Below are 12945 nucleotides of genomic sequence, written 5' to 3'. Positions count from 1 at the left end.
CAGGTCAATATCCATCTATTTCCTCTTCAAATACTTTCTGACAGCTGTCTCCTCGAACACTCTGGAGAAGAGAAATCCTGATATTCAATACCACCTGTTTGAAGAAAACAATTGCTGCTCCTGTATCATGGCTTATTCATATGAACAAAAGAGGTTGACACAATGGTTCAGGTAAAAATGACTGGTCCTGATATCAAGGCAGTGGTTGACTTCTCTTGACATCAAGGAGCTTAACAAAACTGGACTTAATGGGAATCAGAGTCAACTGTCCAGTGTTTGGGGTCAAACATGGCACAAAGGAAGATGTTCATCGTCTCAGTCCTGGGTCACCTCTGTGGGAAATCCTCAGGGTAGCTTCCTCTTCACAAACATCTTCAGCTGCTTCATCAATGTCTCCCCGCACGGTGGCACAGTGGTTAGCACTGCTGCCTCACAGCGCCTGAGACCCGGGTTCAATTCCCGCCTCAGGCGACTGATTGTGTGGAGTTTGCACATTCTCCCCGTGTCTGCATGGGTTTCCTCCGGGTGCTCCGGTTTCCTCCCACAGTCCAAAGATGTGCAGGGTCAGGTGAATTGGCCATGCTAAATTGCCCGTAGTGTTAGGTAAGGGGTAAATGTAGAGGCATGGGTGGGTTGCGCTTCGGCGGGTCGGTGTGGACTTGTTGGGCCGGAGGGCCTGTTTCCACACTGTAATGTAATCTAATCTAATCTAAAAAAACCTTCCCTACGATAAGATCAGAAGTGGGGATGTTCACTGGAGATTCCACAATGTTCAGACCATTTTATCCCCCCTCAGCTCCTGAACCAGCCTGTGTCCATGTGCAGCAAGACCGAGATTCCATTGAGACTTGTGCTGTTAAAGGGTCCGTAACACTCATGTAACAGCACTGCCTGCCACTGCGCACTGCCACAGTAAAATAAGAGTTCATTCATTACCTAACGCTGTTTTCACAGGAATATGAGGAAGCCATTCAGCCCATTGACACTATTGGAGAATAAGCGGGACAGCCCATTCAGTGCCTCCAGCCTATTACTCAGGAACAGAAGGTGTCTAGTGGGATGGACCACACCAGAGCCCCTCGAAAATATTTGAAGGCAGTAGCCTAGACTTTAATGTTTTCTTATTTTAAAGGAAATGTAAAGTTTCTGTTCCAGATGCAATGTGACTGGTCAAACTACTCGGTGGTAAGCAAAACACCACTTATTGAAACACGAAATATGAAGTAAAACCAAAGAAAGAGGAATTTAGAATAACGTAGTTCTATTGGACAACTTAACAGAATAATAGATCTAGGAACTATTACTAATGAACTCGTCCAACATAGGAACCACCCATAAACACAGCCCTTGGCAAAAAGGAAAATTTAGACACAGAATGTCACAAATATTTCTCCAATCCAGGAATTGAAAACAGCATCAAGAGAAACTTCAGAGAGAGTAGCAACCAGGAGACATTCATTGACGCTTCCAACTCTGTGGACACCCCTATAATTTTTGATGTTATTAAAAAACCAAACCCAGAGATCCTAATGTGTGAGAGCTGTCCACACCCATTCAGGCTGCATTAAATTAACCTAAGGCCTTGGTAGCTGTTTACTCAAGTGGTCTGAACTAGCCAGCTTGGTAACAATCATTCAATCTCTCCCTTAAAAGATACCAGGACAAAATAACCTCTTAAAGCTGCAGCATTGTCACTCTTGTCAGCACATCGAACTGTCAAACAGGAACCAGGGGTAACCCAGTCAGGCCCTTGGCCCTGTCCAATTGGAGGACGAAGAAGCCAGTCAGTCCCTTGAGACACATACACAGGAACAGTAGGAGGCTATTTCCAACTCAATTAACTTACACGGGGCGGAATGAGGTGATTTTTGCTGATCCATGATCAATGTCTTATGTCCAAAACATCGATTCTCCTGCTTCTCGGATGCTGCCTGACCTGCTGTGCTTTTCCAGCAATCGATTCTCTCCTCTGATCTCCAGCATCAGCAGTGTTAAGTGTCTCCTAATTGATGCTCTAACATGATGAACAAGTGGGGCAGAGGCTGCACAGACACACTCCTCCATGTTGTTCCTCCTGGCTCCGTTGTTCATGATACACACGTGACACTTTAACGTGGTTTTCTCGCGGTGAGCAGGGAAGCCATATGTTTTTTGTGACGTCTCAAGAAGACATATTTCATCTCCGAGAAGCCAGCCTGGTGGTCTCTATGTAGGGTGGAAGCTGTTGGGAAAAGCTACGTGTTTCAGATGGAACGTATTGTGGCTGCTGTTGGGGCTTGTGAGCAACATGACTTTCAATACGGGTTCACACGCGCGGACTGCACAATAATGTGGGGAGAGTTAATTAAAGCATATAACCTATTAGGAAAGCCACGTTAGATTGATGAATGGACTCTCTAAGTTCAAGTAATGCTGATCTTGTTCATGTTGGTCTTGTCTCGTGCACGTCATGTTCAGTGTCACCTGTTTGCCTTACTCTGTCCAGGTTTATTTCCACCCTATGATCTGGCTGGCCATGTTTACTATGATCTGCCTCCACTACTCATACGTAAAGTTCTTCCCTGCACTGAGATACACATGGCAATAAAAGAAACCTTGTTAAAGTATGGAATTTCTCACCCTATCAATGTCTATGTTGGAAATAAGTGATCGCTGCAATTCCTCGTGTTTCAGCATCGCCATTTCATCTTCTCCCACAGCTCTACAGATTAAACACTTAGTTTAGATTACATTACAGTGTGGAAACATGGCCTACGGCTCAACAAGTCCACACCGACCCGCCGAAGCGCAACCCACCCATACCCCTACATTTGCCCCTTACCTAACACTACGGGCAATTTAGCGTGGCCAATTCACCTGACCTGCACATCTTTGGATTGTGGGAGGAAACCGGAGCACCCGGAGGAAACCCACGCAGACACGGGGAGAATGTGCAAACTCCACACAGTCAGTCGCCTGAGGCGGGAATTGAACCCGGGTCTCAGGCGCTGTGAGGCAGCAGTGCTAACCACTGTGCCACCGTGCTGCCCAATAAAGTTTATTCACTTTATTCTCATGCTACCATCACCCTTGTCTGTGGTAAGGAGATCATTCCTTACAAAGGAGATCAAATCTGTATAGAGTGCCCCTAATGCTCTCTCAGCAAGGCTCTACAACAGCAGAAAGATGGCTTTACTTATGTACTCGAATCATTTTACAATGAAGGACAGCCTACCATTGACTGCATCCGTTACATACATAGGGTTTGATTCGGAACAGTCAGCATAGACTTGTAATTGGGACATCATGCTTCCCAAATTTGTTCGAGTTCTTTGATTAAGTGACCAAAAAGGTTGACGATGTCCGAGCGGTAAACGTAGTCTCTATGGATTTCAGTAAGGCCTTTGATAAGTTTCCACATGGCAGGCTGCTCTGGAAAGTTATATCGCGTGGAATGCTGGGGGAACTGGCCAAGTGGATTCACAGTTGGCTTGATGGGAGGAAGCAGAGGGTTTTGTGGAAGGATGCTTGTCAGACTGGAGGCTGGGTTCATAGCTGTTTGTTATCTATGATTTGGTTGAGAATGTACAAGGCATGATTAGTAGGTTTGCAGATGACACTAAAATAAGTGGTAGCGTGATCAGTGAGGACGTTTATCAGAAATTGCAGCAGGACCTTAATCAGGTGGGGAAGTGGGCCGAGAAATGGCAAATGGAATTTAATATAGATGTGTGAGGTCTTGCATTTTGGAAACTCAAATCAAGGTAGGAGTTTCATTGTGAATGGGAGCGCCTTACGGGGTGCAGTGGGCAGAGAGACCTTGGCGTTCAGGTGCACGGTTCTCTGAGAGTGGAGTCACAGGTAGACAGCGCAGTGCAAAAGGCATTTGGCACACTGGCCTTCATCAGGCAGCACATTGAGTTTAGAAGTTGGGAATTTTTGTTGCAGTTACACAGGACTTTGTTAAGGCCGCACTTAGAGTGTTCTGTTCAGTTTTGTCCCATTTGTTATAGGGAGGATGTGATTAAATTAGAAAGAGTGCAGAAGAAATTTACAAGGAAGTTGGCGGGTCTCAATGGTCTGAGATATAGGGAGAGGTTGGACAAGCTGGTCCCTTTTCTTTACAGTGCAGGAAATTGACGGGGGACCTTGTAGAGCTGTATAAGATCATGAGGGGTACGGATAGGATGTATGCTCTCAGTCTTTTTCCACAGTTTAGAGAATCGAGGACTAGAGAGGATCAGTTTAATGTTAAAAGGGAAGGAATAAAAGTGAACCTGAGGGGCCACTTCTTAACACAGAGGGTTGGTACTTGGATGAGCTGCCAGCAGATGTGGTTGAGGGGGGTACATGAAAAACATTTCAAAATTATTTGGATAAATATGTGGACAGGAAAGGACTAGAAAGATATGGGCTAACTGCAGGGAAATGGGGTTAGTGTGGATGGACAATTACAAGGTGTAGTCGACCCACTCTGTTAATTAAATTCAAACACCCAGAAAAGCTCACCTCACCTCATCATCTGTTAAAATATGAGTGACGCAGATCTCCTACCTTCCACTATCAAGAAAAATTAACAAGTGTATTTCTTAATTTTAATCGTGAACACTAAACAACAACTATTCACAAATACAAGCCCCTCTGTTCTTAACGTCTTACTATCTGACTCCAACTCTAGAAAATTATGCTGCTCCAACAACCCACATATTAAACATTACAATCTCAAGACCACACAGTTTCTATTTTTCCCGCTGTGTTCACTCTTCCAGCTGCTGATCTCCCTGGGTCATGTTTTTTTTTTACTGCAAGTAGGTTTGACATGAAAATGTACCTTTGATAGAGAGTGTTTGAGATGACCAGTTAGCACTCCTGATCTACAGCAGTTACTCTGCTGTTGAATGGCAGTGGCTCTCTGTCTAGTGTTCAAAATGCTGGGTTCATATACTTCCCACGTTACAACAAATCTCATACTTTCCAGTTGTTCAAACAATAATATCGATTTCCGTTGGCTTCTGGTATGCTAAGCGTTATTTAAACTCTTTGGTTGTAGTTGAATTGTTGTCAAAACAGCAACCAAAACACAGGTATCCATTTCCCAGCGAATTGTGACATTTGAAACAGTCTGACCTTTAGCTGACATCTGTGGCTGTACTTTCTATTCAGCAAAACCCATTCTGTCTTAAAGTGACCAGACATGTTTTCGTCTTCATAACACCGCCCTTCTTCAGAAATAAAATGAACCATCAGAATGAAAAGATGGCTTCATTTCTTTTCCTTTAATTCTTAATCCCATTATTATGAAATACAAAAGTATTAATTTCAGTTATACCATTCACATTAATTCTGTAAACATATATAATACTGAAATAAGTCAAATTTTATCTCCACAGTTTCCTTTAAATCCGTGATAACACATTTGCTATCACATTTATACGACCCACAGAATGTACATGTTGTAAGTTTAAAGTCTGTAACATAAGACCCCAACGAAATATTCTCATATTCTGGTCTTTAAATATTCCAAAAAATGCGAGAGGTTGTTGCCCACATCCATCTCCGAAAATTTGTTTGTCATATAAACATTAAAATATTGTCAGGCCAGTAAGAAACTTAAACTTGTATGAAACTCAATCTTCCTTGTTCAATAATGGAGATTTTGCATTTTCTTCTGGTGGATATTGAGTTTTTTTAACAAGTAGCCAATTAGCCATTCAATTCCATCATCATCTTTCTGCATCAGTACATTTCCGACCCCTATATCCCTCGCATCAAACACAATTTTCAAAGGTTTTCAAAATATTTGGTGCGTTTAAAACTGGTGCGATGATTAATCCTGTTTGATAATTCTCAAATGCCTCCCTCCATTGTTTTGTCCACCACAATTCTGTGTTCTCATTAGTAAATCCATCAGGGGTGCAATACTCTGCTGAAGTTTGGAAGAAAGTTCCGATAGAGTCCACTCAGTTCCAAAAATCGAACCACCTCTTTCTTCGAGAACGGTTGTGGAATTTCCATGTGTTCCATGGGGTCAACCTTCCATGTCCAATATCATGTCCCAGGAATGTCCCCTCTGCCTTCGTGAATTCTGTTTTCTCAAATTTATTATCAAGTTTGCTTCTTGTAATCTTTCAACACGCTCTGCCAAAAGTAACATGTGAGCTTTCGATCACTTGCTAAAGATCACTACATCATACAGATAAACTGCACAATTTGTTTATCTAGCCATAACTCTGTTCCGCAGTCTTCAATGTGTCTGGAGCATTATTAATTCATATGACACACTCTAACACTTTTTTGTCATATCCGCTATCTTTACCCGATAGTTTAACTGACTCAACATTTATGTTAATTTGAAAGGGGCCACTAAATCTGGCTTTGAAGGGATTTCCTACCACTGGTGGCAATACTAATACGTCATCCCCACAGGAAATCGTCAATGTTTCAGTGTTTTTATCTGCCAACTGCTTCATTCTATACTGTACCATCTTCAGGTGCTGTTTAGCTAACTCACCTACTCCATCTAATTTCACCCTCACCTCAGACACATAATTCAACTGTGAGATTTCCGACTTTGGTCCTGTCAATTTATATATAATACTTTTCAAAGCACCTCTCACTTCATGTACGAATATTTACTCAAAGGAAGTAAAGCGAGTAGATTTATTTGGGGCATCTCTGATGGCAATCAATACGATAAGATGCCTTTATTCCAATCATTCGGGTAATTCTGACAGAATGCTGTTAATATTGTCTTCAATGTCTAATGCCAATTTTCCAAGGTTCCCTGGGATTCGGTATGGGACAGGCGTGATTTAAACTGCTGTATGCTGAAGCTATCCATGACTTCTTTAAATAGTTGAGCGGTAGAATGAGACCCATGGTCTGACTGAATCACACTGCGTAGTCCACAGTGAGTAAAGAAAGCTACCAACTCCAACCCCCCTCCCCCCCCCCCTTTACGTTAACACTCCATAATGGAAGTATCCCTGGAAATCTGGTAGATACATTCATTCTGGTCAGCAGATATTGGTTTCCACTTTTATTTTAGAAAGGGGAGCTCCACAATTAATCATAACCCATGTGAAACGTTCTTCAAATACAGGAATTGGCAACAAAGGTGCTGGTTTTATTACTGCCTGTTACTTACCGACCATTTGACATGTATGGCATGTACAACAAAAAGTAACCATGTCCTTGTGCTTCCAGGCCACTATAAATGCTTCTGTAACTTAGCCTGAGTCTGTACACGTAGGTGACCGCCTGCAGTTAGTTTATGTTCTACCTGTAACACTGTATGCTACTGATAACACAATCTGGTGCAACTCAGTCAATTTCCCTTCTGCAGTAATGTGTCGTGGTGTCCATTTAAATTTTAGGATTCTATCTTTAATAACGTTCGCCAATATATTCTGATTCCGTGTGTGTGTGTGTGTGTGTGTGTGTACAATATATACAAATTTTCTGCATCGTTACATCATACAGGGTGTGAATTCACTGAACATCAACTCCTTTGTTTTTTTCTTTCATTTTTCCTTCCTGCTGTAACTTATGACAGTGGGATCTTTTTACTACAGTCTGAAAAATTCCCTGGATATTTTTATTTTAATTCCCCAGTTCCCTAGTCTTCCTTTGACTTCTCAACCACAAGGGGTTCCTCTCCCACCTTGAATCCCGCTAAATCTTTTCCAAGAACAAACTGTATTCCTGGAACGGACACCCTGTCATTCACTCACGATATTACTTCCCCAATCTTGATTTGGCACTCCAACCTGATGTTACTCAAGGGAATGCTTAGTTTCAGTCTGCATTCCACAAATTATCACGCTCTTGAGTGAAATGCCAGAAAGAGTGAAAATACTTCCATCTCTTACTATTAGAGGCCGAGACAAAGTGAGGACTGCAGATGCTGGAGATCCAAGTTGGAAAGTGTAGGGCTGGAAAAGCTCAGCAGGTCGGCAGCATCCGAGTGGCAGGCGAGTTGACGTTTCAGGCACAAATCCTTCATCAGGAAAGTGGGGTTAAGTGAGGGGGAAGGGGGTTCAGAATTAAATAGGAGGATGGGGTGGAACTGGATGGAAGGGAGCTTGGAAGGCGATAAGTAGATGCAGTTGCGGGGTGATGGCAATAGGTCGGAGAGGAGGGTGAAGTGGATAGGTGGTAGGACAGATGGAACACTCAAAATATACAGCATCAACGTCAACTTCACAAATTTCCAAATCTCCCCTCCCCCAACCTCATCCCAGTTCCAACCATTCAAATTAACACAGCCCCCTTGAACTGTCTTAATTGTCCAACTTCCTTCCCACCTACCCACTCCAACGTCTCCTCCGATATATCACTATCACTCCCACCTACATCTTCTTATTGCCGTCCCAATGACCCTCCTGCCAGCCCATCTCCTACTCTCCTATTTATCTTTCAGCCCCCTTGTCCCCCTGCAACATTCCTGACGGTGGGTTGTTTTTACCTCCTTTATTCCTGATATGTCGATTGTCCTGCTCTTCAGATGCTGACTGAACTGTTGTGCCTTTCTGGCTCCTCACTTCTCAACTATTAGACACTGAACAGATCCTGTAGTTCACAAAATTATAACTTCTTGTCCTCCTCCCCCCACCCCATTTTTTTCTTAGTAAACTTTATCCACAGAGGTGAATTCTTTATGGAAATCAGGCACTGACTCCATACCCAACCACTGTCGAGACTGTGCACTCTCCTGAGGCTCCTCAGCTCCACTTTGGGTCTCCTTTTCCAGGTTCACTAATGCCACTTGGTTAACCTTTTACCACATCTTATTCCAAAGTGTCTTTCTTCAATTCCCAGCACTGTGTGTCCCAGCTTACTGCAGTGAAAACACCTTTTCCCAGTGTCCTTCTTAAACCATCAGCACTTTAATTTTATGTGTTCCACTCCCTTGTAGTGAGAACACCTGAGGACTTTCACCACCTTTCAACCCCCTTGGGCTTTGTTTTCACCTGTGGTAAAGTATTGCCTGTGTGCTTTACTCTATGTTTTGCAGTGTAGAATCTCCCTTTCTCCCAATTTCTATCCCTCACAGGATGAAAATCCTCCCAGAAGCTAAATTTCATCTCATGCGCCAATGCATATTTACCTGCCATTACTGCCGTGCTTCTCATTTCTTAAACTTTCTATTCATTCACATGAATTCTTACAATCTCTGGAAGTGAGTCTTTAAACTCCTCCAGCAGAATAATCTCCCTTCGGGCCTCACAGGTCTTGTCCATTTTTAAAGCCTGCACCCATTTCTCAAACTGACTGTGGCTACTTCTTTCAAACTCAACATCAGCCTGACCTGGTTCCGTCTCTATATTTCCGAACAGTTGTCTATATGCTTCTAGTATCAATTCATAAGCACTCAAAGTAGCCTGTTTGACATATTCATAAGCACTTACACCCTCATGCAACAGCACTGCATATATCTTTCAAGCTGTGCCTACCAGCTTAGTCTGAACTAGCATTGCCCACAAGTTCACGGGACACGCCATCTGCCAAGCCAATTTTGCAAATATAATAAAAAAAGGTTTTGACATTTTCCTCACCGAAATATGGCAATATATTATCATGGTTGTATATATCTCTACATTCTCCCTTCATTTTCTTCCTGCTAATTTAGCTTTCTTACTTAATTCCAAACTTCTGAATTTCAAATTCCCCCTCTCCTTTTCCTCTCTTTCTCTTTCTCTTTTTCTCTCTTTTTCTGTCTCTTTCTTTATCTTCAAACTCCTGTTGCCACATGTGCAATTTAAGTTTTTCCAACTCGCCTGCAGTTGCCTGTTTCTCTGATACACCAAAGTGCTTGAACAACTCCATTACGATTTCAGCTTTCCTTTTGTCCCTAGTGAAAAACAATTCTAATCTAATTGTTAATTCGAAAATTTTGCCCTTCCTTTGTCTTTCTACGCCTTCTTGGAAAATTTGGGAATCATCTTCAAACCCCAGAACCTCTTAACGTAATGTTAAAAGCCATTTCTTCTAATTTAACCAACCACAAGGAAACAAAATTAAATGAATTTTCTCACCTGTTTTATTTGGAGGTCGAGGTCACTAACTGCCAATTGATGGAATCTTCTGGGTCCTTTTTTACCCCAAATCTGTTCAAATCTGTCCAAACTCCATACGACGGGGCCTCAAACCATTATGATGTCAATGTCTAAACCCTCTGTTAATTAAAACCACACACCTAGAAAAACTCACCTCGCCTCATACTCTGTTAAAATATGAGTGACAAAGTAGTCCCAAATTCCAGTATTAAAAGAAAAATATCAATTTATAAATATGTAAGTTAACTTGCTGAGCTAGAAGGTTTGTTTTCAGATGTTTCGTCACCATGACTAGGTAACAGCATCAATAAGAGTCTCCAGTGACACACTGGTGGTATGTCCCACCTCTCTATTTATAGGTTTTGGTTTCTTAAGTTGGGTGATGTCATTTCCAGTTCTTTTTTTCAAGGAAAGGTAGATAGGATCTAAATTGATGTGTTTATTAATGTACTTCTGGTTAGATGGCCATGCCTCTCAGAACTTTTGTGCATGTCTTAGTTTCGCCTTTCCTAGGACGTGTGTATAGTCCCAGTCAAAGTGGTGTTCTTCCTTGTCTGTATGTATGGAAACTAGTGATAGTGGGTCATGACTTTTGGTGGCCAATTAGTGCTCATGTATCCTGGTAGCACGACAACAGGACAGTTTGAAATGGAGTAAAAACGATTTTATATACACTCTTTAATCAGTGTATGTTCAGATAAGGAAGATTGCTCATATGTGTACAACACATTCTGAATGAACAACGGAGACACAGTTAACGAAAAATGGTGCACATGATGTATAACATTTATAAAGCATTAACACATTATTTGATCCTCGTCTGAAGTGATATGTTCCCCTTCTCTCAACGTTCCCCCTTTTCTGGGATTCCCTACTCTTGTCTCTCATTCTTTTCGTAATGTGTGTTATAAATCTTGGTTATGGTGTCCCAACTTATTTCAGTTAATCCCCTTTCTATCACGATTTCAATATATTGGCCTGCTGGGTTCTTTCCAAAGCTACCGTCTGTCATATTATTGGAGAGAAAAATTCTGGCATCAGATCCAGCATTTAAAACATTTTACTCTGTTGTATATGCACTATACAAAGGACCACAGCACACAGGAATTGCCAAAGCATTGAGGGATGTACATCTACTTCTTTCGATAATCTAGTTTTCTAATTTTTCTTATCTCCACATCTACATTCTGTCTCTCGTTCTCGCGTTTTATCTAGTCCAAGAATCCAATTATTCTTCGTGTCCCATCTCTCAAAACTCCTTCTTTCGGTTTATGTCTATTGCTCTTTTCTCGATGTAATGTGATTATAAGTGAGTAACGTAAGTACAAAGACATGTGGGAGGAGCTGGCCAGAGTTAATTGGAAGGAGAGCCGAACAGAGAAGACCATGGAGCAGCAATGCCAGGGGTTTCTGGGGATAACTTGGAGGATATCAGAAATTCATCCCAAAGGAGATGCAAAATACTCGTGGGATGACAAGGCAGCCATGAGTGATAAGGTATCAAACCAAAAGAGGAAATATACAATGTGGTGAAGATGATTAGGAATCTAGAGAATTCATTGCCTCTGAAACTACGTAAGGCTGACACTACATAACTCTTAATCATGCTCAGGGCGAGAAACAGAGGGAAACACATTTCCCTCAAACACAGAAGATGGCATTACTGAAGAAAGACTACAGACGAATTAAATAATTGAATTAATATCAGTTAAATGCTTTTGCAGAATGTGTTAGATTGAAAGCATGACCCGGGGAGTGACCCTCAGCAGAACGAGGATTTGAAAATGAAAGTATTAGCACATCAGAAATCAGAATAGGTCATTAGATTAGATAAGATTACTTACAGTGTGGAAACAGGCCCTTCGGCCCAACAAGTCCACACCGACCCGCCGAAGCGCAACCCACCCGTACCCCTACATCTATCCCTTACCTAACACTACTGGCAATTTAGCATGGCCAATTCACCTGACCTGCACATCTTTGGACTGTGGGAGGAAACCGGAGCACCCGGAGGAAACCCACGCAGACACGGGGAGAATGTGCAAACTCCACAGTCGCCTGAGGTGGGAATTGAACCCGGGTCTCATGGCGCTGTGAGGCAGCAGTGCTAACCACTGTGCCACCGTACCGCCCACTGAGTAGAGGACTGATGGATGAATGGGTCTCGATGTTAACTAAGGGACAGACAGCAGAATTGTTCTGCAGATATTGCAGCTCAAAACTGCGTATTCATGTGCTGCTGTAACCACAGCAGCAGGAGAAGCAGACCTGCATTCAACCACAACCTGTAATATTTTGCCCGGAATAATCTCCTCAGTCTGCCATGACCATCAACATGATGTATGGTTCAGTGACGAGTATGGGTGAACGTGGCAGGGTCAGAACCACGTGAACTTAAACCTCATGCTAACCCATTAAAACCACCGTTCTTGACCAACAGATCTGATTAAAGCCCTGCAGTCCTGCCACATTCAGTCATATATGGTGATGGATGATGAAACAAATGACGAAGGAAAGGGCTGCACAAACATCCCCATCCTAAATAATGGAACAGTCCTGCATATCAGTGTAAAAGACAAGGATGTAGTACCTACACCATCCTCAGCCAGAAGTGTGGAGTCAATAATCCATATCGCTCTCGTCATGGTGCCCACAGCATCATAGATGCCACCCTTCCACCAATTTGATTCACTGCACGTGACATGAAGAAACAGTTGAACACAGTATATTATGACAAAGGCAATGGGCCCTGACCCCATTCCTGCAACAGGACTGAAGAGTTGTGCCGCACAACAAGCCGTGTCCCTGGTGAAGCTGTTTTGTTCCAGCTCCATCTCCCTGGCAATGTGGAAAATTACTCAGCTATGTCCAGTCCCCTAAAAGGAGTATAATTACAATTTGACAAATT

The sequence above is a fragment of the Chiloscyllium plagiosum genome, unplaced genomic scaffold (assembly GCF_037043375.1).
Source record: "Chiloscyllium plagiosum isolate Xiang-an unplaced genomic scaffold, Cpla_swu_hap1 HiC_scaffold_39, whole genome shotgun sequence".
NCBI lineage: Eukaryota > Metazoa > Chordata > Chondrichthyes > Orectolobiformes > Hemiscylliidae > Chiloscyllium > Chiloscyllium plagiosum.
Note: the sequence above shows the minus strand (reverse complement) of the source record.